Source organism: Mustela nivalis (genome assembly GCF_964662115.1).
Source record: "Mustela nivalis genome assembly, chromosome: 12".
NCBI lineage: Eukaryota > Metazoa > Chordata > Mammalia > Carnivora > Mustelidae > Mustela > Mustela nivalis.
Genome location: NC_139031.1, coordinates 52,924,200 through 52,940,959, shown reverse-complemented (window position 1 = coordinate 52,940,959; position 16,760 = coordinate 52,924,200). Strand labels below are relative to the sequence as shown.

The 16,760-nt window shown below is 36.9% G+C and overlaps 1 protein-coding gene across 2 annotated transcripts in view; it reads right to left on the bottom strand.

The window, feature by feature from the left end:
- Positions 1-16,760, bottom strand: part of TMEM196 (transmembrane protein 196) — a 159,147-nt gene that overhangs the window by 73,934 nt on the left and 68,453 nt on the right. The gene's annotated exons all lie outside the window — the stretch shown is intronic.

Here is a 16,760-nt window from a genome sequence, read left to right as displayed (position 1 = left end):
TTGAACTTTGCATGGTAAACATTTCATCTCTCATTCTATTCTCTTCACTCTCACTGAAACCCTCCAGTATCCTTAGGAGGGAGAACACACTGAATGTGCTATTTTTATAACAGTCCAGAAAGCAATAGCAGGTTACAGAACAGTTTACAAATCAGCAGTGATCTGAAATGGAACACATACATTATTTGTTCTCTTGGCATTATTTCAACGCTTTGTCCACACTGATACTTCATATATAGAAACATAATTATAATATATCCTGACAGGTACAAAGAATGCAAAAGTGATTCTTTTAACTCATTAAATATTCCTTTCTGGATTTAGGCTTGAGCCTTATGCTTGGGAAGATAACAACCTTACCCTGTTATGACTATTAACAATGTAGCTTCTTTCCATTGTCTGGAATGCCATGTTTCTAGGAGGCTATTACTGTGGGATCTACAGAGGCTACCAGTCTTCCTCTCAGCTACTTGCTGACTATGCTGCCTTTCAGGAATAGATCCAGGACACATCACAGGGGAGAGAGTCTGTTAAAAATAACCCATTTAGGGGACACCTGGGTGGCACAGTTGGTTAAGTGTCCAACTCTAGGTTTTAGCTCAGGTCATGATCTCAGGGTCATGAGATCCAGCCCTGCACTAGGCTTCACGCTCAGTGCAGAGTCTGCTTGGGACTCTCTCGCTCTCCTTCTGCCCCTCCTATACCCATGCACCCTTCTCTCTCTCAAATAAATAGATACCTAAAACAAAACAAAAACAAAAAACAAAAACAAAAACAAAAAACCAACCATTCAGGGAAGAGTTTGGGTACTGAAATGGAGTATTTTCTCTTTCCCAAACCAGGTGTTGTTTCAAGGTATATTTCAGCTCACCATTCTCGACTCTTCCTCAATGAAACATGAGTCATTAAATCTTTGTTTGACTCCATTTATGGATGCTTGGAAATGCAGCAAAATGGATTATTAATAATTTACAATTTACTTTTAAACACCTGAAGTGGAAAGTTTGTATATATGTTTCTCAAAGGAGATTATTAATTGTATCAAGTCACTAGAACCTCACCATTCACTCCATCACACCCTTTTAATTCAGTGAACATTTACTAATCATGGACCAAGTGGAAGGCACTCTGCTGAGATAAATAACACATGGTTCTTTTACTTGTAATCTGGAGAATAAAAAAGACAGACATATATACCACTAATTCTAACATAAGATAGAAGAGAATGCTGCCCAATTTTTATTTATCTGTCCAGTCTGGGTCTCACAAAAAAATCATTTAAGTACATAACCCGGTCCTTTACCTTCATTTTTCCCTTTTCTCCATCAGAACAGGGACCAAGCCTGTCTTTGTCTCTTATTTTCCTCAATATATTTGGAACATATTTGCTACTCAGTGTATACACATTGAATAACTGAATGAATGAATATGTAAATGATTCAATAAAGGAGAAAAAGGACAGGTTTACCTGGGAACAGATGTGGTAAGAGACAGTGGTATCTTGTGTGGTTCCCAGGTTTCTGATTTGGTAACTAGATGGATATTAAAAGTAGGATTTGGGGGAGGGATGATACACAGTTCTGGAAATGTTTAATGGAAGGGGAAACAATTCTGTTGAGATATTCAGGATGAAATAAACAGTAAAGAGAGACACGGGTATGGATCTCAGAAGACAGCATGGTGCACATGTAGATTTGGGACATATTCCCTTGCAGTTATGGGTGTGAATTAAGAGTATGAAGCGAGGAAAGAAGATGGTTAAGAACATATCCTCTAAGAATGATCCTATAAGAGCTAAGTATTATGAAAATAAAAGATTTTTTCAATGGAATTCCACTGCAGATTTAATTTTTAAGGCTGAAGGTCCTGACTGTTATCTAAAGACATTTTGACTTGACTTTTCTTGAGGTATCAAGATACATAAGAACAATGAAAATCAGCCACAAATGCGAAGTTTAGAGAAGAAAAGCAGAAAACAGGATTTAGAAAGTGTTAATAGAAAATAATTTACAAAGAAAAATATATTGCTTACCTGTTCATTTTGGAACAGAGATTTTCTTTTTACTCTGTACCATTTCTTTAGATCAGTTCATTCATGAAAGAGAGGGTGGAGAAACAGTAGGAAGAGAACCAATGTAGGGGCCATGAGGAGTGAAGGACAGTATCCAGGATCATGTTTCCTCTGTGTCAGCAGCCACGAGGCCCTAGGCACACATTAATTTAGTCCTGGTAAGAGAGGACTCTCTTATTACACCTGAATAATAGGTGTTGTGACCACTGTTTCCACAGGAGAAAACACACAGAGAGGTAAGAGAGAAGGGCATGTAGCTTTAAGCAAGGCGCATGAAGCACAGATTTCTTCACAATTGGCCCACTACTCCTTGAATGAATACTTCGAGTCAGAATTTGCTATGACAATGTACATAAAAGATGAGAGATGCCGCCAACCAGGAATATGTTTGGATGACAATACGGTTTATCAATTCCAGTGAGGTACTCACAAGAAGTATATTTCAGTTGGCCTATATAGGAGCTGCCATTTTCTGAGCCTGATTTATTGGTGGTCTCTTCTTATTGGCTGCTGCCCTGTGGTATTAGTTATTAAGTATTTTAAATATTTTTTGTGGGAACGACGAATATCATGTCAGGTACTGTCTGCGATAATTAATCATGGGAAATATAGAAAAGAGTCATATGCAGAGGAAAAAAAAGGAGAGGAGAAATTTTGTCTGAGATCTCTATTATGGAAATTCAAAAGACAGAACTGATTGATGTAATCTATACTAATAAAATCTATAGGGCTTTTATTCAAGAAACATCAGAGGTAGAACTTACTGCATTTTCAATTATTATCATAGTGGATAGACTATGCTTATTTTGGAGTCAAAGAATCTGTTTTCAAACCTTATCTTTCTTAACATGGCAGTTATAAGGTAATGAAAGTGATTTTGTCTCTCAGATCCTCTGTTTCATTACGTGTAAAATTTGTTCAATAATACTGTAATTGTAGACTTGTTATGAGAATTAAATGATGTATTTTAATAGGCTTGTCAGAGTGTCTGGGATATTACAGACACTCTATGAATCATACTTTTATTATCATATTATTAATAGATGAAATTATTTTTTTTGAAAGACAAATTTTGGCATGGCCATATAAACAAATTCCTCTTACAGGGGAAGAAATGTCAAATAATTGGAGGTGATACATTCTTATTTTAGTAAACTGAGAAACAGGAAATGAAAGCAAAGCGTTATGTGCAAATATCCCAGGTCCCTTCCAATGCTGGCTTGAAAAGCATTAATCTTTGGAGTTCTTTTGAAGAGGACTATTACATCTTTAACCCAGAACCATCCTTTATCCTGATCTGTGATATTATATTCTCACACACTCTTAAAAGTAGTTCTCAATCAAATTCATTATGTGATTTAAATTTTAGCCAATGTTTCAGAATAGTAGAACTACATTTACCATGCTATTCAAAGTCCTCTAAAGATTGGAGCCAATCTGTATTTCCAAATGTTGTCTCCTATTGCATTTCAGTCATTCTATGCTCTAAATCTCCTGAACTATTTGCTCTTCACTATCCACATCCCACACTTTCCCACTTGATTCTTTTTACTTTGCTTAAGTTGTTGCTTTTCCCTGACCTAACTTCCTCATAATCTGTCTGTATCTACATCTACCCAAGCTGACAGGCCCTGCTCCTGAGCCCTGATCTAGAGAGACTTCCTGCAAGCAGAAGTAACCCTTCCTGCTCTAAATTATTCCAGTACTTTGTCTTTAATCCCTCTGATGACGTTTGTCACTTTCTTCATTAGATTATATTTAGGAATTTTTAGCTTCTCTGTGAGACATTTTTAGCACCTAGAAAAGAAGATCTGTAGCTGATTCACTTTTGTCCTCCCACAATGCCTGACACAGTGCCGGCATACAATACACGAAATAAACAAAAACTTGGAGAAATACTTTATCTAGGTCTCATTGTACATATTGTATCCATTACCATTTAAGTTTATTTCTAGGACTTTGAGGTCACCTCTTTCCCTCAGGATATGCAATAAGTGTGGACTCTGTCTTTTTAGAGAGTGTATGCCATTTCTATGCCACAGAATCTTAAAGAGGCATCTTTACTTTTCAACTATAACCTGAGTTAAACAGATATTGAAGAATTTTCAAGCCTTTGATACTTTGGCTATTGCCTATGTTCTCTGAGTTTTCCGTTTTATAATGTTAGGAGTTTTTTGGTATTATAAGAAATAACTTACAATTATGTAGATTCTAAGTTCCTTTAAAATTTTTTTTCTTTCAAGCATTAAAACTTCCTGTACTGCCATCTCTTCCTCACACATATTTTCAGTATTCTTTGATAAAAATCAGATGTTTGAATATGTTATAAATGTGCTTAAAGACAAATCCTATGTATTTTAAGTAGACTAGTGATGCATTACCCTTCTGATACAAGTAAATTACACTTTTACAATTGACATGTTCATCTGAAAATCTGTGAAGATTATAAAAATAGAATACTCATACAAGCACATACTTTACATTGAATAAAATCACATATTTTCATTTATTTGGTAGTTTCAAGTCTTAAGACAGAACTGTATTTGCTGCTATTTATAAGTTGAGTGTATGACTTAGAGGGTATTATCACATGAAAAGAGGCAGCTTTTATGAATTGTAAAATGAACCTTAAAATGAACTATTCCACTACACACCCATCAGAATGTCCAAAATCTAGAGCACTAACAATACCAAATGCTGGAAAGAATGTAGAGCATCAGGAACTCTGGCAGTTTGGCAGTTGCTTGCAAGACTACACACACTCTTGCCATGTGATGCAGCAACTGTGCTTCTTGGTATTTACCCAAGGGAGAGGGAAACTTTTGTCCACATCAAAGCCCCTGTGTGATGCCTCTAGTACCTTTATTCATAATTGCTGAAACATGAAAGCAGCCAAAATGTCCTTCAGTAGGTAAATGGATACATAAACTTTAGTACATGCAACAACGAGAAACATTCAGCACTAAATGGAAAAGAGCAACCGAGCCCTGGATGGACCTTGAAGACATTATGCTGAGTGAAATAAGTTAGAGAAAGATACTGTAAGGTCTCACTTACATGTGGAATCAAAACAAACTAAAAAAAAAACAAAAAACAAAAAACTAAACTTACAGAGTGGAATAGTGGTTACTGGGAGCTGGGGATGGGGTTGGGGGTTGGGAGATGTTGATCAAAGGGTACAAACTTCAAGAGAGAATGTAGAAGTCCTGGGGATCTAATCTGTAGCATGGTGACTCTAGTTAACTATTATATAGTTGAAAGTTGCTAGGAGAGTCAATCTTACATATTCTCATCACAAAAAATTGTAATTATGTGAGATGATGGACATGTTAACGAATGTTACTGTATAATCATTTTGCAATATATACATATATCAAAACATCATGTTGTACACCTTAAACTAACAGAAAAGTATAAGTCAATCATATCTCAATAAAGCTGGAAAAAAATTTTAAATAAATGCAAGTAGGAAGTAAAGATACTCAAGGCTAGAGAAGTAAGCAGGAGTGAGATTATAAAGGCTCTTAAGCCTCAGTACTTTATTCAAAGTTGGTTAAAGTGGTCCAAGTGCAAGAGTGACAGGATGAGGTTTCTACTCGGTGAGTTTGCTGGGATTGTAGCATAATTTTGAAAGATTATATTGGATGCAGGGGCTTGTTTAGAAGGATACTATGGAAACCCTGGACTAAGAGAATATCTGAGAACAGAAAGGGGGAATGGATGTTTATGTTTAAGAGTTAGAATCAATGCATTTTGGAAATTGTTGAAAATTGGGTTGAAAGAGAAGAAAGAATTAAATACAATGCCTATATCAGTGCCCTGAGCACAGGACTGACTAGTTGGGAAGTTTGAGTACAGGACTGACTGGTTGGGAAATGAGGATTTTGAGTTGCTATGGAACAATCCAGTAAGTGTACTAATGGAGAGCTGGGTGGATACACCTACATTTGGAGGGGGGTGTGGGGATTTTGATTTGGGCGTCATGTTGTAACTGAAGACTAAGAAATGGGTGAAATGTCCAATAAAAGAAGACGGCCTTAGATAGAAAGAACCCAGGGAATTGCCAATACACAATGAACAGGCAGAGGAAGCACTGTCTACAGTGAAGATTGAGCAGTAGAAGCCAGGAACCTAAGGAAAGGAAAACTGAGAGAATATGGTGGCATTCAAGGAAAGATAAAAAAGTACTTCAGAAGGATGCAGTGGGCATCAGTTAACTATTGAAAGGTTAAATAAAATACATTATTCAAGGGATATATTATATGTGGTTTATTTATTAAACTCTATTTATTTATTTAGCTGCTTTATTTATTTATTTATTTATTTATTTACTAAACTCTACTACCAGTAAGAAAATGTTTTTATAATGGTACATTCTACTTCTTTTTTTTTTTTTAAAGACTTTATTTTATTTATTTGTCATAGAGAGAGAAGCGAGAGCAAGCACAGGCAGACAGAGTGGCAGGCAGAGGCAGAGAGAGAAGCAGGCTCCCTGCCAAGCAAGAAGCCCGATGTGGGACTCGATCCCAGGACGCCGGGATCATGACATGAGCCGAAGGCAGCCGCCCAACCAACTGAGCCACCCAGGCGTCCCACATTCTACTTCTTTATAAAAACATTCTTTATAATTTAAGTGCAAATATAAAAAAACACTCTTTATAATTTAACTAAAATTGACAATCATGCATACCTCAAAATACAAGCAGTAATATTCAGTTAATTATCTGATAATCTGAAGATGCCTATGGTGACACTTAAATTTTAAAATATCAAATAGCTGTTGTTCTATAATTTAAGTTTAACTAGCTGATGTTCTTAGGATGTATTATATTGTCTATAAAGTGATTTATTTTAAAATGCTTCAGAATAAACATGCTGGTGTACTTGAATCTAAACACAAGGAGTAGTGTTTAGTATCCAAATTATCCTAATTAGGAGTCAATACTCTGAAGGTGGTTCTTCAAACTATAAATATAATTAGGAAAATTGTTATTAGGAGTGTGTTAATTAGCAGAAAGGATGCTAGAAATAATTCAGTATGTGTTGTTACCTGTGAAATTGTATGAAATATAAAAGCTTTATTTTTAAACTAAGGAATGCAATAAGGTGATATAATTTTGCAACACACAAAGCTGATATTCTAAAACACTTCTAGAAATAAACAAATATGCTTATTTTCTGTGTAAACAAAAACCCAAATATTTTTAGAGGTTGTTGACTTAATATTCTGTAGAGGGAAGAATTAAAAATCAATTTCAGATTATGACTTTGTTGAGTTCAATGATATAAATTAAAATGATAAATTAATTCATCCATTTGTACCTATATATGTCCCATATACATGTCCCAAAAATGTACATTAAAAAGTATAAACATTCTGGCTTGAATGAAGGGCTGTTTACATTTTAGGTGTTCCTGAAGATCACAGGGATGTCTGATAAAATTTTGGATTTTAGACACCACAATCCTTCACCTTCTCTCTCTCATTCTTTACTGTCATACTTAAGGGACCTATGGATGTTTGGCTTTTAGAGATAAGTTAAAGAAGTTCAGGTGGAGAGATGAGTCCCAATGGATAAAGGGAAATAAGCAGAAGAAAACACAACTCTCACAACCCTAATTATCTTTCTGACTTCCAGCAGAATTTCGTGTTAACCATCCTAGAAACTTCCAGAGAAAGCTATTACACATCAACTTTTTAGTGTCAAGATATTTTTTTTTCTACATCTAATGCAAATGCTTGACTGACAAAATCCTTAGAACTACTTCCTTTTCCTCTACTTCCAGGAAACATGCTATATTAGGAGGTGACATGTACTGGAAGATTATTATTTAGTTGCTCTCCTGCTTGTTATTCAAAGGATGGTGGACATTGCTCATGGTAATCTAACTCATGCTAGTTTGGAAACTCCAAATCAGGGGTGGGGAATAATCCATCATTCCTGTGGAGCTGAGGAAGAAGGCTGGACAGAGAGCAGAGAGCAAAAATCAAAGGCAACAATAGTCCATATAGGGATGACAAGCCAAGTGTGGAAGTTTTCTGGCAGAGAGGAAAAAGGCAACCAGAAGCTAGCCAGAAATAGCATACTCCAGAATATAACATAAGTGATAACACTGTGGATTTCTTAGAAAAATAAACTTTATAAAGTTTATAGATTCAAGAAAATTTTGCCTTTGAAGGTTGTTAAGATGGGAGACCATGCATTTATTGAAATATTGTTGTGATTACCCAAAACCTTTTGGAATTTTTTTTGCAAAAACCTTCAGAACCTTTGGTATGTCCATTTAGCTCTCCTTAATGGTAGGAGATTCTAATCCATTAATGGAATATTTATCAAAATATATGGTTCCCCATAAGCTGTCTCAGAATCATCTAATATGGCTACATGAATAGGAATTTCTCAGGTTAGGGCCCAGGGGTTGCATTTTTGGATGCTTTTCAGGTTATCAATAAACTACTGCATTAAAAGATGATTTGGGTGGTGAGTGCTGTGAAGTGTGTAAACCTGGTGATTCACAAACCTGTACCCCTGTGGATAAAAATATATTATATGTTTATTAAAAAAAAAAAAGATGATTTGGGGGATGCCTGGGTGGCTCAGTTAGTTAAGAATCTGACTCTTGATTTCAGCTCAGGTCAAGATCTCAACGTTGTGAGGTCCAGCTCCATGGGCTCCATGATGGGAATGGAGCCTTCTTGAGATTCTGTCTCTTTCCCTTTCTTTCTCCCCCTGCTTGCACGCTCTACATAAATAAGTAAGTAAGTAGGTAGGTAAGTAAGTAAGTAAATAAATAAATAAATAAAATCTTTAAAAAATGCATGATTTGGTAAACATATGGAATTCTGTGGGGCCAATTCTGGTGGCTATGCACAGTTATACAAATACGGAACAAAGGTACATATGACTATAAATTAAAGCAATGGATTTTCTTGTGTTGCTTGTCAGTTACATTAGAAAATTTCCAAATATTTTGAGCAACACTGTAATAGTAACATTTAAGTCATAGTTCTTTGAAAACTTTGAAGGTTTTTGAAAATGCATAAAATGATCACCCCAAACCATAAGATACCTAGGAATAAACCTAACCAAAGAGGCACAGAATCTATACTCAGAAAACTATAAAGTACTCATGAAAGAAATTGAGGAAGACACAAAGAAATGGAAAAATGTTCCATGCTCCTGGATTGGAAGAATAAATATTGTGAAAATGTCTATTCTACCTAAAGCAATCTACACATTTAATGCAATTCCTATCAAAGTACCATCCATCTTTTTCAAAGAAATGGAACAAATAATTCTAAAATTTATATGGAACCAGGAAAGACCTCGAATAGCCAAAGGGATATTGAAAAAGAAATCCAAAGTTGGTGGCATCACAATTCCGGACTTCAAGCTCTATTACAAAGCTGTCATCATCAAGACAGCATTGTACTGGCACAAAAACAGACACATAGATCAATGGAACAAAATAGCCCAGAAATAGACCCTCAACTCTATGGTCAACTACTCTTCGACAAAGCAGGAAAGAATGTCCAATGGAAAAAAGACAGCCTCTCAATAAATGGTGTTGGGAAAATTGGACAGCCACATGCAGAAAAATGAAATTGGACCATTTCCTTACACCACACACAAAAATAGACTCAAAATGGATGAAGGACCTCAATGTGAGAAAGGAGTCCATCAAAATCCTTGAGGAGAACACAGGCAGCAACCTCTTCGACCTCAGCCGCAGCAACATCTTCCTAGGAACAACGCCAAAGGCAAGGGAAGCAAGGGCAAAAGCTTTTGCACAGCAAATGAAACAGTTAACAAAATCAAAAGACAACTGACAGAATGGGAGAAGATATTTGCAAACAACATATCAGATAAAGGACTAGTGTCCAAAATCTATAAAGAACTTAGCAAACTCAACACCTAAACAACAAATAATCCAATCAAGAAATGGGCAGAGGACATGAACAGACATTTCTGCAAAGAAGACATCCAGATGGCCAACAGACACATGAAAAAGTGCTCCATATCACTCGACATCAGGGAAATACAAATCAAAACAACAATGAGATATCACCTCACACCAGTCAGAATGGCTAAAATTAACAAGTCAGGAAATGACAGATGCTGGCGAGGATGCAGAAAAAGGGGAACCCTCCTATGGTGTTGGTGGGAATGCAAGCTGGTGCAACCACTCTGGAAAACAGCATGGAGGTTCCTCAAAATGTTGAAAATAGAACTACCCTATGACCCAGCAATTGCACTACTGGGTATTTACCCTAAAGATACAAACGTAGTGATCCAAAGGGGCATGTGCACCGAATGTTTATAGCAGCAATGTCCACAATAGCCAAACTATGGAAAGAACCTAGATGTCCATCCACAGATGAATGGATCAAGAAGATGTGGTATATATACACAATGGAATACTATGCAGCCATCAAAAGAAATGAAATCTTGCCATTTGCGACAACATGGATGGAACTAGAGCGTATCATGCTTAGCGAAATAAGTCAAGCAGAGAAAGACAACTATCATATGATCTCCCTGATATGAGGAAGTGGTGATGCAATATGGGGGCTTAAGTGGGTAGGAGAAGAATAAATGAAACAAGATGGGATTGGGAGGGAGACAAACCATAAGTGACTCTTAATCTCACAAAACAAACCGAGGGTTGCTGGGGGGAGGGAGGTTTAGAGAAGGGGGGTGGGGTTATGGACATTGGGGAGGTATGTGCTTTGGTTGAGTGCTGTGAAGTGTGTAAACCTGGCGATTCACAGACCTGTATCCCTGGGGATAAAAATATATGTTTATAAAAAATAAAATAAAAAAAATATATATATATAAAAGAAAATGCATAAAATGAGATATGTCTATTTTTAAAAGGTGCCATTTAAAAACAGTCATACCTTGCAGTAAATTATTTTAAGCCTTTTTAAGCCCTTGTCTGTATATTATGATAATATAAAAATACCCTGTTTCTCCCCCCAGGAGATTTTTAAGTATCCCCTTGTGAAGGCAATAGGGTATGTTTTGTTAAGAATTACTATCTGTTTGGGACGCCTGGGTGGCTCAGTTGGTTAAGCAGCTGCCTTTGGCTCAGGTCATGATTCCAGCGTCCTGAGATCGAGTCCCACATCAGGCTCCTTGCTCAGCGGGGAGCCTGCTTCTCCCTCTGCCTCTGCCTGCCATTCTGTCTGCCTGTGCTCGCTCTCTCCCCCTCTCTCTCTCTGATAAATAAATAAAATCTTTAAAAAAAAAAAAAAGAATTACTATCTGTTTGCATTCAAAAGAACAAGAGTTATTTTTTCCAAAATTATAATAATTTAATTGGAATTAATAATTTAATTGAATAGGCTATATGTGCTATATATCACCTCTTCAAGGTTCTGATGCTTCCCTGAAGGGAATCATTTTTCGAAGTTGAAAACATTGTCATACAGAGGATGTGGGAGTGAAACTGGAAAGTAAACCCTTATTTACATACATTCTTTTTTTTTTAAGTTTTTTTTTTTTTTTAAGATTTTATTTATTTATTTGACAGAGAGAGATCACAAGTAGGCAGAGAGTCAGGCAGAGAGAGACGGGTATGCAGGCTCCCTTCCGAGCAGAGAGCGCGACGCGGGGCTCGATCCCAGGATGCTGGGATCACGACCTGAGTCGAAGGCAGAGGCTTTAACCCACTGAGCCACCCAGGCGCCCCCATACATTCTTTTTTTTTGCTGGGCAAGTGTTGTTAGTAAACTTAACCACCCATTAAGTTACATGTTCCGACTGAGCCCTTTGGAGGTGCTGTTTAGCCAGAGTTTTTCATATCTACTATGCTCGAATTCGTAAGATGATTATTTAATTTTCTTTTCACTTTATTAAAGACTTCATATATTGAAAACAATGGTAGAACCTACTTCCTCCTACTAAATTAAAGGTGTTCTCAGTTAAGTAGTGGCCACAGGCAGGTGTTTTGTGAGAAGACAGTGGCAAAAAGTCAGTGAACACAGTTTCCAAAAATTATCTTTACAGCAGTGTTGTCCCAGGTGGCTGCTAAATCTTGAAATGCCCACGTTCAGCTCAGATTGCATCTTGGCATAAACAAGGACATGAAATTTTATGACACCGAGGTGTGGAGATGGCTGGTACTCTCCTGGGAGTTTGAGACCTTCTTGGACAGTCTTAAAATTAGTTTCTGCATTCCACATGATTTGCATTTCCCCCTTTCTGTTCAGCAAAACAGTTCTGCTGTGCTAAGGAAACTTTGCTAACATGTCACATAAGAAGAGTTGGTGAATAGTATTCACAGAATGCTTAAGAAAAAACATGAAATCTTAATGGTCTAGCAGCAGCTCTCAGAGAGAAGTTTCACTGAAGACTCCAAATTTCCTCGTTTGAACTTGGATGCTTAGGCTTGGGCATTTGGGGAAAACTCACACAGCATGAGCGTGCTGACTCTGGAATTCCCTGTGTGTCATCAAGATCTGGCTAACTCAGCTGCATTTCGGGGGGGCATATTATAATGAGAATTTTGAATAATTTAATCTTCGGTATTCTAGCTATTTGTATTGACTGATTTTCAATTTTCTTAGAAAACACTTCATAATACTGAGCTTCTTACAGCAGTAAGAAGGCAGTATTTTCTCATAAGCTATTTTTTTGGTGGGTTTAATAATTAACTTACATATAATGGCAGAAAGCATTCTAGTAATGCATGAAGTGCTTTATTCCATTGTTGTTACAAAAAAGAACACCTCTCCCCTACTTGTCCCATAAAAAAGAGAAACATAAGCCATGAATGAAGGTGTCATGGCTATCTACCCATGAGGTTTCAGCTCTAAGTCAGAAAACCTGTCTCTAAATAATGCAATGACTGGTATCATGGATTTGGTTTGCATTTCATAAGGAAAAGGTGGAGAATAGGGAATGAATAAGAGCTACCTAGTTTCTAACTGTGTTATAATTTATACCATAGTAATGATGTTGTTTTCTCAGATGGGGCAGTGAAAGTATGGAAATTATCACCTCATTAGTTCTAGAGGATGGGAAGTCTGGGTAGATATGAGCAAAGACAGTTTCCATTCTATTTTGTTTCCAATAATCTAAATGTAAAACCTTTAAGGATATTGGGGGGGAAGAATGCCTGCCTTCATTTAAGACAGTAAGGAGTCTAGGCCCCATCCCTCCAGAGGCACTACAAAATCCTACACCCTGAGACTATTTTATATATATATGTAATAGGTTTGCCTGTGTGACTGAAAGTGAGTTATGACTCTTATTCTTTGTGCAGGCAGGGAATGGAGATGGTAAAGAAAGTTTGTGTCTTGTTGGAGATGTATTTCTTCATAGTGGTTCTGAAGCTCCCTAAATTATTCTTATTGCATTATTTCCTGAGAGCAGGGAAAGATCAAAATGTATTTAAGGCTTAAAGTGAGACTCTAAGGCTCTTTCTTTCTCACAGCAGGGTGTTTTTTGTTTTTTGTTTTAGAGAGAATGAGAGAGAGAGAGAGAGAGAGAGAGAGAGAGTGTGTGCACACACACATAAACCTGAGTAGGGAGCGAGAGGGGCAGAGGAAGAGGGAAATAGAGAATCTCAAGCAGGATTCCAGTGTGGAGTCCACAGCATAGATCTAATAACCTTGAGATTATGACCTGAGTCAGAATCAAGGGTTGAGGCCTAATTGACTGAGCCACCCAGGCACCCCTCTCACTGAAGTATTTAAAATGTTGCATTTAAAAGCCATTACCGTGATTTTCACCAATATAACATCCAAATGACTTCTCTATGTATCATTAGCGATACCTGAATAGAACCTGATCCTGAATCAACAGAAAAAGCCCTTTTCTTCTCTTCCAGGGCCAATAAACCATAACCTCCATCCCCTACTAAAGTACCCGACTTGGCCTGGAATCACTCTCCTCTGGGCACTTTGTGGGTTAACAACATTGTAAGGATGGGGTGGCTGGGCGACGGACATTGGGGAGGGGATGTGCTATGGTGAAGCCTGTGAATTGTGTAAGCCTGATGAATCACAGACTTGCACCCCTGAAACAATTAATATATTATATGTTAATAAAAAAAAAAAGTAAAAAAAATTGTAAATCATGGGTGGTGCAGTTGGTTGAGTGTCTGACTCTTGCTTTCAGGTCCGCTCGTGATCTCAGGGTCATGAGATCCAGCCCAGCATTGGGCTCTGTGCTGAGAGCAGAGTCTGCTTGAGATCCTCTTTCTTTCTTCCTTTGATGTTTCCTCCCCCACCCTCTCTCAACTAAATAAAAAAATCTTTAAAAAAAAGTATGTAAACCATATATCTGATAAACAAATAACCCAGTTAAAGATATAAACAAACATCTTATTGAAGGAGATAGACATGTGTATAAATATAATTAGAAGACATAAGATAGAATTATATTTCCTTATAATAAATCATAGATGACTTATATGATCATATACATATAATCATATATTATAAGGTATTGATTGGTACATGTGATTATAGAGTCTGAGAAATCCCAAGACCTGTAGTAGGCAAGCTGGAGACTCAGGAAAGTCAAACTTTACGTGAAGTTGGAGTCCAAAGGCCTGAGAACTGAGAGAACAAATGGTGTGAGTTCCAGTCTGACAGCTGGCAGGCTCAAGACCAAAGAAGAGCTGTGCATTAAAGGGATGTGGTTCCCGATGACTGCATTCTGGATTCCAGCAGAAGTCTATCAGTAAGCTGCTGGAAAAACGTATTGTGTGTGATACTGTAGGGGTGGCTACAGGACATTGGACATCTGTCAAAACTCAGAGAACTTCATAGCAAAAAAAAGTATACCTTGGTGCAAAAATTTTGCTTTAGATAATATGTAGGACATCAAAGGATCTCAGGATGGAATGCAGATATGATTTTTAGAATCTAATTTTATGACAGTGTAAGGGAGAGTAGAAAAGTTGTTGACTTAAGTACCTTTGGAAATGAGTGAAGACTGTACGTCCTTATTTTATATCATCCACATAAACTGTGTACAGCACTGGGCTCCAGTAGTTAAAAGTCATTTCCCACGATGATACAGGTTACTGAATATAAAACAATTCAGAAACAACCCACATATTCCAGTCTCCCTTATATCTGCTCTTCTTTTTGTTTTATTTTTTTCTGGTAGCCCAATCTTCTAGAACACTGCATCATCTATTTATTTATTATACTAATTTCCCATTGTTTCCCACTAGATGAATATGAGCTCTACAGAATTGGGCATGTAGGGTCTAGATCATAGTAGATTCTCAATAAATTTTATTGAGTCATTTTGAACTGAACATGCTTTGCTAAATATCAATATAATGTCCCGTGGAGACACCACGGCAAAGAAAGCTTTAGTGTGGAGACTCCAGAGCCAGTTCACCTAGAAATGAATCCTATCTTCAGCACAAACTTGCTCTATGACCCTTAAAATTCAACTAGGGAAACTTCCATGGCATGTGGTTAAAAATCAGGGTTCAAATATATCTTAATTCTCCCACCTATACGCTTAAATTTCATTTCCTCTGTGGAGTAAAAATGGAATTTTCTTCTCCATCAGTAATTTCAGTGCTTTAAAAGCAACATTGAAGCAGATAAGAAAAAGAACTTTATCGTAGATTTCAAAGATGTATATCTCTAAAGACTTTTGAAGAGTCTTTTTTTACTTACAATAAAAAGTACATAGACAGCCTGAAGTCCTTGAAGGTGAAAGGAATAATGTTTTAGTTGACTGCCTACATCAGGGTTCATTCATGGTAGTATTTCTACAAGGACCGTCTGATGAATAGACCAATTATCAAGATCATTTGTTATATAAACTTTCAAATTGAAATTTTTAGTTGTCTGATTTACCATAGATACAAAGCACCAGTAGTATTGTGGAAATAATAGATTATTCTAAAAATTGGGCCAATCTGGTAGTGATTATCACAGATTAGATTGAAGGAAATCAAATACCCAATTCTAATGAGTAAAGTGTTAGGAGAAAATGATCGATTCTCAATTAACCACTAAATTCTGAAGACTGAATGCCAAAATTTTTATCTAATGTACTCAAAATACCTTATTTCTCTTGAAACAATAATTAAAAATATGTTTAAGAAAGGTACTACAACTAGTTCAAAAGAGTAGGATAGTTTTAAGTGTTTTTCAAACATCTAAGACATTTGAGCATCTTAAGTATTAAGAGTAGCTAAGGACTCTGAAAAACAATCCGAGGGGTTTGAAGTGGCAGGGGGGGTGGGAGGTTGGGGTACCAGGTGGTGGGTATTATAGAGGGCACGGATTGCATGGAGCACTGGGTGTGGTGCAAAAATAATGAATACTGTTTTTCTGAAAATAAATAAATTAATTTAAAAAAGAGTAGCTAAGTTGCTGAATTTTTTTTTTTTTTAAGATTTTTTATTTATTTTATTTGACAGACAGAGATTACAAGTAGGCAGGGAGGCAGGCAGAGAGAGAGAGAGAGAGGAGGAAGCAGGCTCCGTGCTGAGCAGAGGGCCCGATGCAGGACTCGATCACAGGACCCTGAGATCATGACCTGAGCCAAAGGCAGCGGCTTAACCCACTGAGCCACCCGGGCGCCCCTAAGTTGCTGAATTTTAAAAAATAGAAAAAATATTATCTACTGCCTGAGCCTGAATAATAAAACAACACAACCAAATGATACAGAGAATAAATAAACCTATGAAAACAGGACCTAAT